This window comes from Saccopteryx bilineata, chromosome 2 (genome assembly GCF_036850765.1).
Source record: "Saccopteryx bilineata isolate mSacBil1 chromosome 2, mSacBil1_pri_phased_curated, whole genome shotgun sequence".
NCBI lineage: Eukaryota > Metazoa > Chordata > Mammalia > Chiroptera > Emballonuridae > Saccopteryx > Saccopteryx bilineata.
In genome coordinates, this window is record NC_089491.1 from 361,634,536 (window position 1) to 361,654,982 (window position 20,447).

Genomic DNA, 20,447 nt, shown 5'->3' on the forward strand with positions numbered 1-20,447 from the left:
TTGTATTTTTAACTATAGTCACCATGCTGTATATTAGATCCCTTCCTCAGAAATTGTTTAACCAAGTTTAAGGAAGATATTTTCAGTAGGTCTTATCTGCATTCATTAATCAGGTTTATTAGATACATACTAGGTGTCCCTTTCCATTACACACATTGGAGTTACAAATCAAATAGACTTTGCCTGCGATGAGATTGCTTATTCTTAAGCGAACAAAGGGATGACGTTTTCTGTGTGTGGAACTCTTTTACTCATGAGCTGAAAGCCAAGCCCCAGGTACCACTTTGTAATTTGTGGCAACTGTCCCAGATCCTCCTGGTTCCCTTTCAGCCTCCTCCCACTCTCTGACCATGCTGCCATCTCTTTCCTGACCCTTGTCTTCACGTCCCATTTATTTCATGCCGACTCCTTGAACTGAGCACTGGTACCTGTGGGCCACTCCCCCTCAAGGACTTGGCTCAGACCCACTTCACCATCTCAGCCCAATTCAGACTACCTACGCCAGGCGGAAGTTCCTACCTGATTCAACCTCCTACGTGCATCGCAGGAGCAATGGGAAGGAGCAGCTAATGCTCTCCAGGAAGGCTTTGCAGAGCAGATGATGGCTAAACTTCATCTCAGAGGATGAGAGAGTGGAAAGGGGTAGGAAGACCATCCTAAACCAAGGAAACAGCATGGTAGTAAAGAAAACTAATGAGTTTTGTAGTCAGTTTTATAGACAATAACCCTTGTCTGGATAGCTCAGTTGGTTACAACATCGTCCCAAAGTACAGAGGTTGCCAGTTCGATCCCTGGTGAGGGCACATATAGAAACAGATGTTCCTATCTCTCACCTGCTCTCTCTCCTTTCCTTTCTGTAAAATCAATAAAAATGAACATTAACAAGAAAAAAAGTTTTAAAAGTAAAGTTTTGTGTCTAAATCCAAAAATAACGTAATGCTGGTGGCCAAGGCCAGGCAGGCTCACACTGGATTCGGGCAGACGGTAGAGGAACTGCAGAGCCGGAAAGCACTGGGCCATTTCCTGTTTATTGGAGGCTCTCAGAGACAGGAGAGCAAATAAACAAAGGAAACCTGCTTTTTGCAATGGAGGGCAAGGGATCAGGAACGCAGCTCCTCACAGTGGCAGCTAAGGAAGTCAGGGAAACGTACCTCGCGGTGGCAGGAGAGCCATCTGAGAAAATTGCCCCCGAGAGAAAGCACCTGTAGCTTTTCACAGAGACACACACATGGCTTTCTGTCACATGCTCACGCACTAATCTTGCAAAGTGCTCGCAGCCGGGAAACCAGAGAACAAGCCTTACACAGTTGTTTCCCCCTATAACAATTAACCTATAACAATAGGTTAGATACAATAACCTATAACATTAGACACATAACATTATCCTACCAGAAGTACCAAAATCAGAAACAAAAAAACCCCAGAAAATTCATATCATCTTTCCCAAGACAACAGAGCTCTTTCCATCTGTAATCACAGAACAACAGATGAGGCCACGCTAGGCCTGATCCTTTGTGCCATAAACAGAGCCCCAGACCCTGGGCCCAGCGGGATCTGGTCTTGATTAAGGTTGTTTTCCTTTGTAACATTCGGTTTGCAGGGATAGGGAAGGAGGATCTAAAAAGAAACTGGAGGATCCCAAAATGCATCAGGGAGTTCTGTCACAGCCTTTTATGTCCTTTGTGAACTGGACTCAAGGAGCCATAACTCCTGCCTTTATTTCAGCTACTGTGTCAACAATTCTCTTCTAAACACCTTCTGTCTTTGTTTCTTGACTTAAAAAGGGTTTGGTTGAACCCTTGGTGAATTTAAGGACTCAGGTAACAGAACAAGTCCAGTTTGCACAGCCTTATGAGAAAGGGTTCTGAGATGATTATTCCAATTAAGCAGCCTTTGTTACAGGGCTCTGTCAATGTGCTACGCTAATGCTTCGTTCTAAGAAACTATTAAATGTATTGTAACAACGATGAAAAAACTCCATAATCTCAGCGTGATAGGGACTTAAATTCATGCAGCCAGTTTTGTGAAGTCAGATCGTTTTCTATATTTCTCCTTTTATTGTGGGTTACAGAATCTGTGTCCCCTTGGGCCTCACTCATTGAAATCCCAGCATTCATCTCATTTGGCCCTCAAATGAGAAAGAGAATGGCATCAATCAACGTTTATGAGGTAGTACATAGCTCTGGAGGCAAAAGCAACAAGTGGAAAAATCATGTTGGAAAGGAATCCAGAAAATCCACCTAGATGCAAAGCAGTCCTGATAGAAAACACCTGGAAATTCACTCCGTCCACTCTTGGCAGACCACACTGGTGCGTGAGCTCATCCGGCTACACTTCCCTCTGCTCATCCTACAAACTGATACTCACTAACCTCCAGTCCAGGGAAAAAATGTGCCTCTGTTTCTCTATGCCTCAATTCCCGCTAGCATCCTCATCAACCATCTAGGTTGCCCACCCAGTTCTGTAACCTCCTCCATGCTAACTAAGAACCTTCACCTGGCAACATCCTACATTTTTTTTTTGTAATTAAAAAAGTTTCTTTTATTGACTTCAGCAAGAGAGTGAGGGAGGGGGAGGGGAGGAGAGAGAGAGAGAGAGAGGGAAAGACAGACAGGAACATCAAGCTGTTCCTGTATATGCCCTGATTGGGGACTGAACCGGCAACCTCTGTGCTTTGGGATGATGCTCTAACCCAGTGGTAGTCAACCTGGTCCCTACCACCCACTAGCGGGCGTTCCAGCTTTCATGGTGGGCGGTAACAGAGCAACCAAAGTATAAATAAAAAGATAGATTTAACTATAGTAAGTTGTCTGCCAAACTTAGCGAAAATCTGACATAAAGTACTTGGTAAGTAATTATTATTATATGCTTTAACTTGCTGTAACTCATAAATTTTATTAAGTAAAGTTACTTCCCTACTTTATAAATCACCATTACTGTGGAACCGGTAGGCGGTTAGAAAACTTTACTACTAACAGAGATACAAAAGTGGGCGGTAGGTATAAAAAGGTTAACTACCCCTGCAGTCTAACCAACCGAGCTATCCAGCCAGGGCAACATCCTACATCTTCTTTTTTTTTTTTTTTGTATTTTTCTGAAGCTGGAAACGGGGAGAGACAGTCAGACAGACTCCCGCATGCGCCCGACCGAGATCCACCCGGCACGCCCACCAGGAGCGATGCTCTGCCCACCAGGGGGCGATGCTCTGCCCCTCTGGGGGGGTCACTCTGCCGCGACCAGAGCCACTCTAGCGCCTGGGGCAGAGGCCAAGGAGCCATCCCCAGCGCCCGGGCCATCTTTGCTCCAATGGAGCCTTGGCTGCGGGAGGGGAAGAAAGAGACAGAGAGGAAGGAGGGGGTGGGGGTGGAGAAGCAAATGGGCGCTTCTCCTATGTGCCCTGGCCGGGAATCGAACCCGGGTCCCCCGCATGCCAGGCCGACGCTCTACCACTGAGCCAACCGGCCAGGGCCAACATCCTACATCTTTAATGCACAAATACCTCCATGTTCAAAACTGCAAACTTAGAAATCCTGCTTCCTATCCCTTCATCTCTCCCAATCAGACATTTCTTTGTCTTTGGGGAATCTGACATCTTATGATTGTTCAAATTCAGCCTAAGAAGCCAAGATAGTTCTTGGCCAGTTGACTCAGCGGTAGAGCGTCAGCCTGGCATGTGAAGTCCTAGGTTCAATTCCCAGTCAGGGCACACAGGAGAGGCGACCATTTGCTCTCCCCCTCCCATTCTCCTACTCTTTTGCTCTCTCTCTCTTCCCCTCCCATAGCCATGGTTCGATTAATTCAACCATGTTTGCCCCAGGCGCTGAGACTGGCTTCATGGAGCCTCTGCCTGATAGATAGCTCAGTTGTGCGCGGCCCAAGATGGGCAGAGCATTGCCCCGGATAGGGGTTGCCAGCACCAGGTTGAGACACATGCAGGAGTCTGTCTCTGTATCTCCCCTATTCTCACTTACAAAAAAAATTTTAAAAGAATAAAAGCCAAGATGCCCACATGGCTATCTGCTCAGCCAGGTGCACCAAAAAATACCCAGGCCCTTCACTAGAATCTGCCTTCACAACACAGCACCTGTATGAACCCCTTGGCCTTGGTGCCTGCCTGGCCTGCCTGGCCTTGGCACAGTCTCTTATCCCAATCCCTCCAAAATCCTCACTCCCGGTGCCCAGGACCTTCCCCCAGTGGCCAGCCCTCACCAGCTCCTGCTGGATCTGCACTACCCTCCCAGGCTCTCCCTGTGCCCCAGGGGCCGGCTCATCAATCATATTCTTATTGGCAGCACCTACTACATTCTCAGCTAGCTCTTTTTTTTTTTTTTTTTTTTTTTTTTTTTTAATTTTAGAAATTAAGAGCAACAGAAACATCGATCCATTCCTGTATGTGCCTAGGATCAAACCCACAACATTTGCATATTGGGACGATGCTCCAACCAACAGAGCCATCCAGCCAGGGCTCAACTAACTCTTGATTGATGCTGCCTTACTAATCCATTCTCCAGTTCCTTGCCAGCCAAGAATTCCACTGCCCAGAAAATCCTCTCAGGGATTTCTTCAGTTCCCTTACTGGTGCCCACAGCGGCTGTTTCAAAACTTTACTTGGTCTCCTCCCCCAACAGCCATTCACTCTCAACAACCTCGTTTCATCTTCACGAAGAAAACAGAAGGCATCCAGTAAGCACTTGTTCAGCCTCTCCTCCCTCTTTTCCCCATCTCATTTCTTTCCCCCAGTCTCAGAAGCTGGTACCCCACTTCCTACCACCCACTCTTCTACCTGCACTCTTGTTTTATCCCAGATCTGCCACTCATGCGTGGACCACATAGAGCAGAGCATCTATTTCACAGATTTGTAGTGAAGGTTGAGTGGGATCACAGATATAAAGCACCTAGAACAGTGACTGGCATGTTCGCAAGACTATTTTACTGCTCCCTCTCTTTCTCCTCTGCCTACAGAATCAAATCACAATCACCCCCCAAAATAACTGTCTAGCCTCAAGCAACCGTTTTCTTTCTCTTACTCAACACTAAGCTCTTTGATTCACTGCCTCTTCCTTATCCCTGTTCACTCTCTGACTTCCTATAGAAAGGCTTCTGCCCTTGCAATTGTAGATTTCCCTCTCAGCAAATTCACAGATGACTTCTAATAGCAAGTTCATTGCCTAGTTTTCGCTCCACTCTGCCATCTAAAACCTCTGCCCTTCATCTCTCCTGTGAAACTCTTCAGTCACCTCTCCTGGCATATCTGCTTCTGGGTTTTGCCCTTCCTTGGTCTCTTGCACCAGCCCCTCTGCCTGCCCCCTAAATGTTGGGCTGCAGGTTTCACCCTTGGCTTTCTCCTCCTCCCCCAAAGATAAGCTCATCTCCTCCCACAACGTGGACAATGCCTGGTATGCTAATGACTACTCATTCATTCATTCCTCACCCAGATTCTTCTGGGCTCTATCTGCCTGCTGTCTCCACCTACTTACCCCAAGGGGATCTCAAATTCAGCTTGTCCAAACTGAGGTTACTGCTCTCCCCAAACCTGTTCTTCCTCTGTATTTCTTTAACTCAGTGTCCCTGCTTCAAACCCCTGGTAAGCTGCTCAAAGGACATAATTCTAGCATACCCATTTGAGGGGCTATCTGTGATCCTACTGGTAAAGAGAAGTAGGTTAACCCTGTATTCATGGACATGGATTCCAAGTGTAAGAATTGTTAAGTCAGAAATGAGATAGGGCCACAAATAAAATTAAGGGGTACATTCCAAAAGACCCAGTTAGCTCAAGGGTGTGGGACTTCAAGTTTAGGGCTCAGAGCTAGAGAGATAAAGTGAGGGAAGGCCCTGTGGGAGCCTCCTCTCAGATCTTCCCAGGTGACTGTGGCTGCCAATGGCCTGAGCTGAAGTTTGAGCTGAAGCCTGAGCTCTGTTCACCTCCTCCCTCTTCCCACTTCAACACTGATGTCCACTCAGGTCCCAAGTTCCTCAAAATGTCTCCTGTTTTACCTTCCCAGCCACCCTTATCTCATCAGTCCAGGATGTCTCTGTTTCTCACCTTTAACCACACCATCCACTAACAGTCCCCAACCATGAGTCCCTCTCTCATCCTCAATCCTAAACCATAACTGTGATCACACCATTTCTCTCTTTTTTTTTTAATTATTCATTTTGAGAGTTAGTGAGAGAGAGAGAGAGAGAGAGAGAAGGGAAGAGAGAGAAAGGTAGGGAGGAGCAGGCAGCATCAAGTCCCTTGACCATAAGTGCCTTGACCAGGCAAGCCCAGGGTTTCGAACCAGAGACCTCAGCGTTTCCAGGTCAACATTTTATCCGTTGCACCACCACAGATCAGGCCACCATTTCTCTGCTTTAAAACACACAGTGGCTCCCAACTGCCATCAGAAATGAGTATATAAGTTTCTTCAGCCTTCACAGTCTAGCCCCAACCTGCCTTCCCTACCTCCCATCAGCATTTCCGCAGCTACGACCCATGACTAGTACTCTCTTGCTGCCCTGGAACATGCCATCCTCTGACCCCTTGGCCAACTGCACAGCCTTTCTGGCCTTTCCCGTCCTACAGCCAACTGCCATCGCCTCTCCTTCACAGGCAGCTGCAAATGTCTCATGAGCAGTGAGGCTTCCTCCTCAGACACAGCTAGTTCTTTCTCCAGCCACGAGTCTTTTCTATTTATCCTCTGTCTTCCCTACTCACAATGGGCCCCTCAGAGGCAGGGCCCTTGTCTTATTCATCTAGTTTATGTCTTCAGCGGGTGCTATGATGGTGGCTAGCACAGAAGAAAAATGAAAACAGCCATTTAGTGAGAACTAAACCTTTTACATAAACCACTTCACTTAATCCTCACAAGAACTAGGACACACTAATTATCTCCCTCACAGCGAGTGAGGCTGGCCAGCAGCTCACTACGGCTCCTTGAATGACAAACTGACTTTCTATCTCCTTCCAAGTGATTCCAGGTTCCTGTGCGTAATACACCCCCACCCTTGCTGCCCTCTCCCAGAAACAGGATGCCTTCATCAATGGAGGCCTGTCTAACCCAGTGACTGCAACCTACTTCTTCACAGACTGGTTAAGGCTGGGAACTACGCTCACAGAATCTCTCCTCAGAATCCCACCAATTAAAAGCTCATTTGGGATAAATGGATACTCTATAGAGAGAAAAAATATATATATAAAAGGCCAAAGATCTAACTTAAGAAGTAAAATATTTGAATATAACAATAATCACAGAACATCTATTATACATTCTTATCAAATTACCACCTGCCCAAAAAGACACTGAGCTCAGATGGAGTCAAAGGCAATTTTTCAAATCTCTAAGGAAGAGCAAATTATTATGCTATTTCAACTATTCTAGAGCCCAGAAAAAGAACTGTGGATGATCTTTACTTTTTTTTTTTTAATTTTTTTCTATGTTTTTCTGAAACTCCACACATAGCATAGAATACTTTAATAATTAGAAACACGAAAGCTATCTGACTTGCAGACATTTTTTCTCTTTTTCCAGTTTGTTGCCTCTGACAGGACACAAGACAAACACCCAGTTTGCTTGAGTTTTAAAAGGGTATTTCCTTTGCCTCACTCGAATGACCAACAAAGACATGAATCCTACTGGCAAAGTGAAAAGGGGGTTGGAAATTTATAATAAGAAAACAATTATGGATTTGAATAACATTTTGTCTAAAAGTAAATGAGGTTTACATATAATCTCGACCAAATATTGGAAAATGAAATGTCCAACAATGCACTCATTTATTCACCTTTTGTTTGCAGACCTATAACATGCCTGGTGCAATGTTAGGTTCTGGGGATAAAACAGTGAGCTAAACACACACAGTACCCATCCTTGTGGAGTTACACTCTTATGAGGAGACAGATACCAAATACTCCCCAAAACATGTTAAAAAAACCCTGATAAGTGTTATAAAATAAATATATAGGTTACAATGAGTGCCTACAGTACAAAAAAGAGGGCCTTATATAGGGGTCAAGACTGATGGATTATCAAGCAACTGTTAAAACTATTGATGTGTTGCTCTGGCCAGGTGGTTCAGTGAATAAAGCATCGATCCGGGGCACCAGAGGTCATGAGTTTGATCCCACGGTCAGGACATATACAAGAAGCAATCAATGAGTGCACAACTAAATGGGAACAAGTTGATACTTCTCTCTTTCTCCCCTCTCCCCCTCCTCACTCTCCAATCAATGGGGAAAAATACTTTTCTTTTTCATTTTAGAGAGGGGGGGGGAGAGAGAGAGAGAGAAAGAGAGAAGGGGGGAGGAGCAGGCAGCATCAACTCCCATATGTGTCTTAACCAGGCAAGGCAGAGTTTTTAAACCAGTGACTTCAGCATTCCAGGTCGACACTTTATCCACTGCACCACCACAGATCAGGAAAAAAAACCTTTTTTTAATCTAATGATGGCCCTGGCTAGTGGGCTCCATGGATAGAGCACCAGCCTGGCATGTGGACATCCTGGGTTCCATCCCAGGTCAGGGCACACCTGAGAAGCAACCATCTACTTCTCTTTCCCTCCCTCTCCCCCCCTTCTCTCTCTTTTCCCCTTCCCACAGCCAGTAGCTCAGTTGATTTGAGCATCGGTCCCAGACAGAGGTTGCCTGGTGGATCCTGGTCTGGGCACATATGGGAGTCTGTCTCCTATCTCCCCTCTTCTCACTTAAAAAAAAATCTAATGATGTGTTGATGACTATTTGATGACATAGGAGAACATTCATGATACAATAAATGGAAACTACAAAGCAGAATGTATAGTCTAGCCCTCCTTTTGCACAAAAATTAGACATATACAGAAAAAAGGCTGGAAGGATATACAAATACAGTAAAATGCAAAATGTTAGCAGTAGGGAGTTTTAAGACTCCTATTTCCTTGGGCTTCTCAGCATTTTCAATTTTTTACAAGCTCTTACATATTGTCTAATGTTCTCTGTGAAAGTCTCATTTGATTTTTTTTTTTAATTTTTTATCTTGGTATAATGTACAAGCATATAAGTCTGTGGCATTAAGTACATTCACATTATTCTGCAACTACCACCGCTATCCACCCCCAGAACTTTCTCATCGTCCCAAACCGAAACTCTGTACCCATTCAACACGAACACACCATAACCACTCCCTGCCCCTGACCCCAGCCCCTGGCAAACACCAAGCCTCATTTGATTTTAAAATGCCAACATTCAAATATCAAGCTTCCTTCACACTTTAAGTGTAAATTTCTTCATCTACCAAACTCTCATAACTGGAAAAGGCTGCGTGAGTAAGGCAGGCAGGAGCCAGAGATTTTATAGAGCTGGGAGACGACAGGTCTAGGTGGCAATCTTGGACAATCTGAAGGTGGGAGATGTGGTAGTGGGAGGAGATTTTAAAACAGAGATAGAAAGGCAAAGTAACTACTAGCTTTGAACTTTGAAGTCTAGCCCAGGGCCCTGGGAGCAGCCAGTGTATTCAGGTGCAAGGACTAACCAACCATAAGCCTCTGCTTCTTTCAGTTCAATTGCCTCTGGCTGCTAAGACGCTCCCCATTCACACACGCAGAAGGAAGGAGGAAGGTAAGGAAGAAACAGAAATTTAAATGTCAAAGAATTAGGCCTCCCAGCAACGAACTGCAGGAATTTTCTCACAATACTTCTGACAGCTGGCCATACAGCACCTGTCTGAACACATCCAAAAACGGGGGTACGACAGAGCCCTGACATTCCAGAGCAAAACATCCAGACAGCTCCATAAATCCCCACCCCATGAATACAGAAAGGGCTGTAGAGGCTTCTGGCTTTCTCTTTGGCTTAAGCAATTGCTAAAATTTTCATAAATTTCCTTGTTTCCCTATAAACCACATGGTGAACTTATTCCCAGCACAGCAAAATTCATCTAATCTTTAATTTATCTAAAACTTACTTTTTTTTTTTTTTGGCAATGACCAATCCCTTCTTTAAACATCTTTGCTTTCTCTTTCTGACCATCATTAATACCAGCAGCTGATTTTCTTTCCAATAGAGCCATTTTTCACAAAGATAGTCTTACTTAGTTAAAAGTTACAATGGAGCTGCACCTCAAATCTGTGTTTCAGCAAAATTACAAATTGCTACCTGTCAGGAATGTTTGCATTCACTTAAAACTCTACAAAAAACTGGGACAGTGTTAAACCTGCAAATTCTAAGTAGTACTGTTTTTGTGCCCCCCCCTTTATTTTACTATATATATATATTTTTTAATTTTACTATATTTTCTTAAGTGAGAAGTGGGGAGGCAAAGAGAGACTCCTGCATGCGCCCCAACCGGGATGCACTCGGCAAGCCCCCCACATTTGGGGCTGCTTCTCCCTCAACAAAGCTATTTTAGCACCTGAGGCAAGGCCACGGAGCCATCCTCAGCGCCCAGGGCCAACTTGCTCCAAACAAGCCATGGCTGCAGGAAAGGAGGAGAGAGACAGAGAGAGAAGGGGGAGGGATGGAGCAGATGGTGCCTCTTCTGTGTGCCCTGACCAGGAATCAAACAGGATGTTCATGCACGTGGCTGATGCTCTACACTAAGCCAACTGGCCAGGGCCACCCCCGCCCCCTTTATTAACAGCAGCAGCCCATGTGTTTTTGGAACGTGTTTCTAGGTCATAAGAAGTTCTGCTCTTCAGTATGTTTGCCCATGTTCCCACTCAAGGCAGCCAGGAAAGTGTTTACGACCTCTCAAGGTGAATGGGTGATCTGATAAGGGCTGGAAGGAATGCAGGACTAGGAAGTGGAAGAAGCAAAATAGTAGCCAGGAGGTTTGAGCTGACCTCCCTGTAGGGCAGTAGCAGGGGTACTAACGCAGGAAGCTTTGCAAACCAGTCAGAGGATACCCAGCTCTCAGGGGCAGAGAACAGAGGGTGGTAAAAATAAGAGAGGCTAAAAGGAAGATGGGTGAAGCTAATTTCAGAATACTGCCTAGAGTGAGCCCTGCCCACCCCTCACCAGCTGTCCTTGAATTACTCAGCCCTTCTATTTATCAGCCCTTCTACTACCTAGAATCTCTGGAGCCAGAGAGGCCAGTGTTAACAAAGTCAAGTCCTCTGAGAAACTGGGCTCTGGTGGCAGCTAAAAAAGAGAAGAGAGAATAAGCATCATGGATGAAGTAAAACCACAGACTGTGAGCTTGATTGCACATTAAACTCCAATTCCAATTTCTCTCACTTCCAGCCTTTGCAAGATCCAACATCTGATCAAAACTTCACAGTGATAACCTGCGCCTACAAAACACCTCAGTTTTTCACTGTGCTTTCCTAGTCTTTGCTTTATTTAATTTTCCCAATATTCCAAGAAATCTGAGCTTATTGTCTGTATTATAAGCGAGATCAACCAGCTAACTGGGCCCAAAGGCAACATTTCAACTCAGAACTTGGGTTAAATGCTTTTTTATTTTATTTTCATTTTCTTGATTTGAGAGAGAGAGAGATGGATTTGTTGTTCTACCCACTTATGCATTCATTGGTTGGCTCCCATGTTTGCTCTGACTGGGGATCAAAACTGCAATATTGGTATAGAGGGACAATGTTCTAATCAGCTGAGCTACGGCACCAGGGCTCAACTCAGGACTTGGGATAAATCTTAATCCCACATTTCCCAGCACACCATGCAACCCTCAAGCCCTAGAGACAGCCCTGATTCCAGGATGACCCAACTGGAGATCTGAATCCCAACTGCAAAGCAGCCGGGCGGCTCTGGAAAGAGGACAGCATTTGGAATCCTTGCTCCACTTCCCTCTTTAATCTTCTTTAAAAAGCTGTATAACGGTGCTTAATCCAAAGACAGCTGATTCTCATTTACACTTAACCTGTGTTGAACTCACATACTAAATTTTAAAGTTCTGCTGTTTTGCTCTTTAAGATCTCCTTGGTAACATCCAAAATTGATATCTGGGCTACAAAACAAACAAACAAAAAAAAACAAACAAACTTGGATTCAGTTAGTGACTGAAGTTAAAATAAAATCCAATTGGAAATCCAATTCAGGTAAGTACCAGAATGACAAGTGTGTAGCACACACAGGACAACCTGTCCAGAATGGAGAAGGGCTGGAAAGACCCAGGAAATGGGGGACTCTCTGAGGTAAAAGGGGAACACAATAGAATACATAACTGAATCGAGTTTTGGGGGGGTAAACTGAGGACACAAACAATATGGGGGTGGGGGAGGCAATTATAAACTTTAGAAAAAACAAGAAGCTGTAGAAGAATGTAATCATAATATACCACTTGAGTGCTCACCTCAGCAGCACATACACTAAAATTGGAACAATACAGAGATCAGCATGGCCCCTGCACAAGGACGACATACAAATTTCTGAAGCTTTCCATGTTAAAAAAAAATACCACTTGAATTTGGCCCTGAACTATATTTAGAGATTTGTAGCTACAAACAAAGCACGAGTTTCAACCTGCACACAAAGCCTGAATCAGAGTTATACAACACAATGTAAATACCATCTATTTTGACAAAAAAATTTCAGGTACAGAAAATAGGAGGGGGAGAAAAAAGAAGACTGAAGAGCAGAAAGAAAGATACAAACATTCTCAAATCATAAAAAGTCTTCATTGAGGACAAGAATAAAAGACAAAGACATATTATTTAAAGCTAAGAGTGTAGCCTGACCAGGCGGTGGCTCAGAGGATAGAGCGTTGCCCTGGGATGCTGAGGACCCAGGTTCAGAACCCCAGAGTCGCCCTGGCCGGTTGGCTCAGTGGTAAAGCATCGGCCTAGCGTGCGGAGGACCCGGGTTCGATTCCCGGCCAGGGCACACAGGAGAAGCGCCCATTTGCTTCTCCACCCCTCCGCCGCGCTTTCCTCTCTGTCTCTCTCTTCCCCTCCCGCAGCCAAGGCTCCATTGGAGCAAAGATGGCCCGGGCACTGGGGATGGCTCTGTGGCCTCTGCCTCAGGCGCTAGAGTGGCTCTGGTCGCAACATGGCGACGCCCAGGATGGGCAGAGCATCGCCCCCTGGTGGGCAGAGCCTCGCCCCTGGTGGGCGTGCCGGGTGGATCCCGGTCGGCGCATGCGGGAGTCTGTCTGACTGTCTCTCCCTGTTTCCAGCTTCAGAAAAATGAAAAAAAAAAACAAAACAAAAACAAAAAACAAAAACCCAGAGTCGCCGACTTGAGCATGGACTCATCCAGCTTGTGCACAGACTCACCAGCTGGAGCGCGAGGGTTGCCGGCTTGAGCATGGGATCATAGACATGAACCCATGGTTGCTGGCTTGAACCCAAAGGTCGCTGACTTGAGGCCCAAGGTCGCTGGCTTGAGCAAGAGGTCACTCACTCTGCTGGAGCCCCTGGTCAAGGCACATATGAGAAAGCAATCAATGAACAACTAAGGTGCCGAAACGAAGAATTGATGCTTCTCATCTCTCTCCCTTCCTGTCTGTCTGTCCCTGTCTGTCCCTCCTCTCTCTTCTCTCTGTCTTATTGAAAAAATAAAAAATAAAAAGCTAAGAGTATAATCAAGAGAACCGTAAGTGGTGATATAATCGTATCAAGAGAAGCAGTAAGGTGAGGCAAAATTGATTTAAGTGAGCTAAAGAGTCACCTATCCTAGCAGAAAAGTAACAAATAATGTTGAAAAGGGATTGATAGGGAAATAGCAGCAGGAACATATGTTATTTAGATATGGCTGTAATTAGCAAAATCTAAAAAAAGGGAAAAAATGGCAACACTTTAAAATGGTAGCTTTTAGGAATAGAAATAAATAGAGAAAGACCACTTTTTATTATAAGCCTATATATACTGTCTGATTTTTTTTAGCCATAAGCATATATTATTTAATTTTTAAACCATTTCTAATCTAGTTAAAACCCTAAAAAAATAGCTAAACTAACATCATAATCCAGATGTCTCCCTACCTGGCTACCAACCAATGTTGTACAATTTTGTCCTGCGTACCAGTCCTTAAAGTGTGGTCCCTGGACCAGCATCAGCAGTAGCCCCTGAGAACTAGTTAGAAATGCAAGTTTGGGGGCCTTACCCATGATCTATCTACCTAGTCAGAGTCTGGGATGAGACCCAAGAATCTGTACTTTAACAATCCCTCCAGGTAACTCTGACGCAGACTCAGGTTTGAAATCCACAGGTCTTGGGCGAACCAAAACTAGCAGTGTTTGGTGTCACCACCTTCTCAGCTAAAGTGTTCACTCTCCATTAAGGCCACCTCAGGTGAAAACCTGAGAGCCTTTGAAGAAATTATGCATTTTAAAAGAATCTCCAGAGCTAGTTTCCCCAGGGTCAGGGCCAGAGAGATGATGCATGCCCTGTGTGAATTCAGGTGGGAGCCAGCAGGAAAACCAAGCACAGGAGGCAGCTTCCGAGGGGTACCCAGTTGGCACAGCCATCAGTGGGCAGTAAGTGGGATGCCTCAGTTGAGCAGCTGAGTGGGTTGGGAATGTCCTCTGACTGGCTTTGCATAAGTCATTTGCTATTATAAGGATGCAAGAGGCACTTCTGGCTCCTGACATTCTGAACAGAGCTCTCAAATATCCTTTGGCTATTTCTGACTCAAAAGACACTAAAGCGTTAGCCCTGGCTGGCTGGTTCAGCAGTAGAATGTCAACCTGGTGTGTGGAAGTCGCAAGTTTGATTCCTGGTCAAGGCATACAGAAAAGCAACCATCTGCTTCTCCTCCCCTCTCCCTTCACTCGCTCTCTTAGCCTACCACAGCCATAACTCAGTTGATTCGAGCACGTTGGCTCCAGGTGCTGAGAGGATGGATCTGTGAAGCCTCCACCTTAGGTGCTAAAAATAGCTTGGTTGCGAGCATGCCCCCCAGATGGGCAGAGCACTGGCCCCAGACAGGGGTCACCAGGTGGATCCTGGTCCAGGTGCATGCAGGAGTCTGTCTATTTCCCCTTCTCTCACTTAAAAAAGAAAGTGAGAGTGAGGAAGCAGTATCTTGTACCTTAATACACTCTAATGATGGGCTCCAGGGTATACACTTTGCTAGTCTCTTACTGCTGCTTCTATTTTAGGGATTCAGCATTACAGGAAGGTAGGGAACATTTCGTGATTGCCACCATTTTCCTCTACAGAGCTTTTTTTTTAAATTTTTTATTTTATATATTCATTTTAGAGAGGAGAGAGGGAGGAAGGGAGAGACAGGGGGGAGTAGCTGGAAGCATCAACTCCCATATGTGCCTTGACCAGGCAAGCCCAGGGTTTTGAACCGGCGACCTCAGCATTTCCAGGTCGACGCTTTATCCACTGCGCCACCACAGGTCAGGTCTACAGAGCTTTTTTTTAAAAAAAATATTTTATTTATTGATTTTTAGAGAGAAAAGGGGGGGGGGAGATTGTAGTTGCTTCACTTTATTTGTTCATTGGTTGCTTCTCGTATATATGCCTTGACCAAGTAAGCCCGAGGTTTTGAACCAACGACTTCAGCATTCCAAGTTGATGCTCTATCCACTGCGCCACCACAGGTCAGGCTTATAGAGCTTTTGATAGACACAACACTCAGACAAAGCCTCAGAATCCTTCTTAACACTCAGCTCACAAAGCTACTGCTACTCAATCAATGTTGCAGACAACATGAACTTTTATCATATGTGGCTCAGTATACCTAAGTATTTTGTCATTAACAGAAGCTCCGAAGGATGACACAGTTACACTAGAGTTTCTTAGGAGCAGGTGACTGTCACTGATGATGTATAATTTTATGCATATTTTCCCTCTTAGGGTAATAAATTTTATAAGTTTATTACTGGCTACATGAAATAGGACTTATTTCCATTTCTCCTAAATAGCCTTGTTAGAATTGAGGTCTAGAAGTTGGTGAGCTGATTGTGGCCTAACCATCCTTAATAAGAGAAATTCAAGTTGAAACTTCCAGAAACCAATTTAAAAGTGGTCTGAGTCCTACCTGAACACAAACAGAGCAATCTAAATTTTCTCTCCTGTTCTCTTCCTTCAACGTGCTTATAATACAGGTTTTTTCTTTGTTTTGTTTTGTTTTTTAATTTTTTAAATTTATTCATTTTAGAAGGAGAGGGAGAGACAGAGAGAGAGAAGGGGGGGAGGAGCTGGAAGCATCAACTCCCATATGTGCCTTGACCAGGTAAGCCCAGGGTTTCGAACTGGCGACCTCAGCACTTCCAAGTCAATGCTTTATCCCACTGCGCCACCACAGGTCAGGCTTCTTTGTTTGTTTTTTTTTCCCGAAGTGAGAAGCGGTGGGGAGGCAGACAGAAGCCCACATGTGCCCGACCGGGATCCACCTGGCAGGCCCACCAGGGGACGATGCTCGGCCCATCTGGACGTTGCTCAGCTACAAACAGAGCTAGTGGGCCATCCTCAGCTCCTGGGTCAACTTTGCTCCAATGGAGCCTTGGCTGTGGGAGAGGAAGAGAGAGATAGAGAAAAAGGAGAGGGGGAAAGGTGGAGAAGCAGATGGGCACTTCTCCTGTGTGCCCTGACCGGGAATCGAACCCGGGACTTCCACACGCCAGGCCTACGTTATACCACTAAGCCAACCGACCAGGGCCTATAATACAGTTTAAAAAGAAAAATGAGCCTGACCAGGGGGTGGTGCAGTGGATACAGCATCTGACTGGGATGCGGAGGACCCAGGTTCGAGACCCCGAGGTCGCCAGCTTGAGCACGGGCTCATCTGGTTTGAGCAAAGCTCACCAGCTTGGACCCAAGGTCGCTGGCTCGAGTAAGGGGTAACTCGGTCTGCTGAAGGCCCCAAGTCAAGGCACATATGAGAAAGCAATCAATGAACAATTAAGGTGTCGCAACAAAAAACTGATGGTTGATGTTTCTCATCTTTCTCCGTTCCTGTCTGTCTGTTCCTATCTATCCTTCTCTCTGACTCTCTCTGTGTCCCTGTAAAAAAAAAAAAAAAGTGGTTCTGACATAGCTACAACATGGATGAACCTTGAGGACATTATGCTAAGGAAACAAGCCATTCACAAAAAGAAAAATGAAAAATACAAATCAACATAAGTGCCAAACTGCTAACCAGAAAATAACATCAGAGGTTCCGAAAAGGAACTATCCGAGAGTTGGAGAAGGCTTTATGGAGGTCACAACTGAATGTGGACAGGCAGAGAGCAGAAGGGAAGATGTTTCAGGCAGGAGGAACAACCAGTGCACAGAGAAGAAAATGGGAGCAAACCTTTTGTGCAGGGTCTGTAAGAAGACGAGCTTGCTTGTCTGGGGCTGCACACTGAACCTGGACTTGGGAGGGATGGAGCAGCAGCAGCCAGCATGGAGGGCAAGGGCACAGGAGCAACTGAGAACCACTGCTCTTATGACTCAGTAAGTGAATGTGGTAGTTAAGAAAGACTAGTTCTGCCTGACCGGGCGGGTGGTGCAGTGGATACAGCATGGGACTAGGATACAGAGGACCAAGATTCAAAACCCTGAGGATGCTGGCTTGAGCACAGGCTCAACAGCTTGAGTGCAGGGTCGCTAGCTTGAGCATGGGATCACAGACATGACGCCATGGTCACTGGCTTGAGCAAGGGGTCACTCACTGTTATAGCCTCCCAGTCAAGGCACATATGAGAAAGCAATCAATGAACAACTAAGGAGCTGCAACAAAAAATTACTGCTTCTCATCTCTCTCCCTTGCTGTCTGTCTCTCCCTGTCTCTGTCACACCCCCCCTCAAAAAAAAAAAAGAAAAGAAAGAAAGACTAGTTCCATGGCATAAGGGATGAACTGAGTTTTGGGAAAGCACAACAGAAGATAGGTAAAATGACACTGAATGGTTTGTTGTCCTTCCGTATCTGCCATCCACAAGACAAGGAATTCAGACAAACCTCCTGCCACTTCCTCCTACTGCCCCTGACTTACCAATCCTACCAGTCCCTGTCTTGCCACTGCACTCAGCCCACATAGGAAGCCCTGAAGCTCCTCTAGGCTACCTGAGGGCTGGGAAATCCCTGAGGGGTATAAGACAACACATTCATAAGTAATGAACTGTACTGGCAGTAAGATGTAACAGTGAAGAGACTGGGCTTGGAATCAGCCTGCCTGAGTTTGAATCCTGCTATATCACTTCCCAATTTATAATGTTACAGAAGTTACCTAACCTCCTATGCCTCGGTTTCTGCATCTATAAAATGGGGCTAATAACAGCACTTACCTCATAGGGCTGTCATATAGCTCAAGCAAATTAATACCAGTAAAAATTAAAATGATGTCTCACACATAGTAACTGTTCATTAAATGTAGCGTGATCAGTAGTACTTATCTCCTATATTAACTACACTAGTTCAAAGGTTATTTTTATTATTTATTTCAAGTCAACCAGTGAGACACTGCTTTTTCTTAGAAAATTCAAACATCCTTCAACCGCACCTGAATCCCCATAAACACCCATGGTTCACATGTAAAATCTTGGTGCCAGAGAAAACTGAGGAATTACTCCGTCCAACAACCTCCCTCCCTACCAAAGGCTGTTTGTCAGTGATTAGTGACAACTTTCTTTCAATTGACTTGAACTGTTCAAGACCACAAAGGAAATGAGAGATGAAGCAGCCAAGTCTTCCTCTTTAACCATGTTCTGATTCAATCTTCAGGGCCACTTAAAATCATCCCTGCCTACCATCTTCAATATTTACAGCCCAAATCCCCAGGAAGACTAAAAATTCACCTGTTTCCAAGTCCTCAGAAGTTCCAAAGTGCAAGATAATTTGGTGTCTCATTCCAGATGCTGCGGGGACCAAGACACAGTGTAACTAATCACCATACAAGGTATTGGGTTTTTCTGATGTGATTTTGTACTTCGGGTGTGGTCACCACAGACACAAGGCAACACGTGCCTCATAAACACGGAACCATTCTAACTGGTGAGCGTGCGTCCTAAGACAAGGGCAAGGCCTTTGGGAGAAGAGCTCGGGCAAGGGAGAAAATCTGATTAGTAAAAAGCAGCCAAAAAAATTGTTTTTTTTCCAATGGCTGCACAGAGAACACAAAAGAAAGGATGGGGAGAGCCTTGGTGCTCACTGTGAAAGACAGAAGCACTTTAAGATGCATGGAGATGGGGGAAGGGGAAGGACTGATTTTCTAAAATTAGACTCACCACATGCCCAATTCCCAAATCCAAGCCAAAACGAGGGCCCCTGTCCTGCCCTGCCGATGAGTCCCGGGCAGCACTCTGCTCAGGCACTCTGCATCAGAACTGTGTGCCAAAGCCAAAGCCAGTCCGGGCCGTCTCCCCTCTTCCCTCTTCGCTGCAACACAAAATTATTCATAGGGCTTATCTTGAAATGTTCTTTCATCTTTGCCTCCCACTAACTTACAACAACGCATTTAAAAAATATTCAAGACTCCCACAGTAAATCCATATCTCTATTAGTCACAAATCTGTTTATCCCAAACTCTGTGCGGTCAGTTGAATACTGACCTTTATTTAAAATATGCCTTTATTTAAACATAGCTATATATAATAAAGTCTATACGAATATCAGAACACTGTTAATTTGGACTAAATTCACAGATTCTGATCATATAGTTTTTTTTAAAGATTTTATTTATTTCAGAGAGGAGAGAGTGATGGGGGGAGGAACAGGAAACATCAACTCCCATATGTGCCTTGACCAGGCAAGCCCAGGGTTTCAAACCAGCAACTTCAGCATTCCATCCAGGTCAACGCTTTATTTACTGCGCCACCACAGGCCAGGCCCGAACTTCTATTTTTTTTAAAGTAGGTATTTTATTTTTAACTTTATGATTATAAAAATAATAAATGCTGACTATGGGAAATTTAGGAAGTACAATAACAAAACCAGGGAGACACCGCTAAAAAAGTTCTTGCACTGATGGCTGATAGTCAATAAAAATCCCAAGTCTGGCTAAATTCTCAACCCAAGTAAGAACATTCTCCTAACCCATTTCCAAGCTGTATTTCTAGCTGGGCAGAGGCTTCATTTAACGCCACTCAGCGCTGCATCATTTTGCTGTGCTCTTTAAAACAGCCACAGGACTCCACCCCAATTCCTACGTTTCTGGGGATTCTCTGGCAAGAAGTCACCACCTCCCCTCTATTTTGTGGTCTCTGTGACAGCCAAAAATACCCTCAATCTTAACAAAACTGAGAGGCAGGGGGCTGCCACTGGATGACTGTGCTGACAGGACAAGGAGAAACCAAAGGCTATTTTGTGGGTAGCCAAGTAGGCAATGAAGTTTGAGGATAGGCAATTTTTGGAAACTGAGAGCTCTGACATCAGGTTTGGGTGTGGCCGGAACAAAGCTCAGAAAGCCCTCAAACCTTCTGGCTAAGGCAGAATTAGGAGGACCCTAGAAAAAGAGAGGTGATAATGTTTAAAGAAGATATGGTAAGGTTGTGTGAAAAGGACAAGACAGCAGCTTTGGAATCCATGGAGGACAGCAATAAAGGAGCATTCGGACCAATGAGCTATGTGCTGGCTCACTCGATACATATGTATTTATTGAGTGCCT

The 20,447-nt window shown here is 45.0% G+C and overlaps 1 protein-coding gene and 2 non-coding genes across 3 annotated transcripts in view; 1 reads left to right on the forward strand and 2 right to left on the reverse strand.

Annotated features, from left to right (window-relative positions):
- NXN (nucleoredoxin) overlaps positions 1 to 20,447 on the reverse strand; it is a 179,105-nt gene that overhangs the window by 110,696 nt on the left and 47,962 nt on the right. The window lies entirely within an intron of this gene.
- LOC136327559 (small nucleolar RNA SNORA27) lies at positions 7,511 to 7,637 on the reverse strand. The gene has a single exon (XR_010729752.1). It is a non-coding gene; the product is annotated as a small nucleolar RNA SNORA27 (small nucleolar RNA).
- On the forward strand, positions 12,253 to 12,356 carry LOC136327948 (U6 spliceosomal RNA). The gene has a single exon (XR_010730001.1). It is a non-coding gene; the product is annotated as a U6 spliceosomal RNA (small nuclear RNA).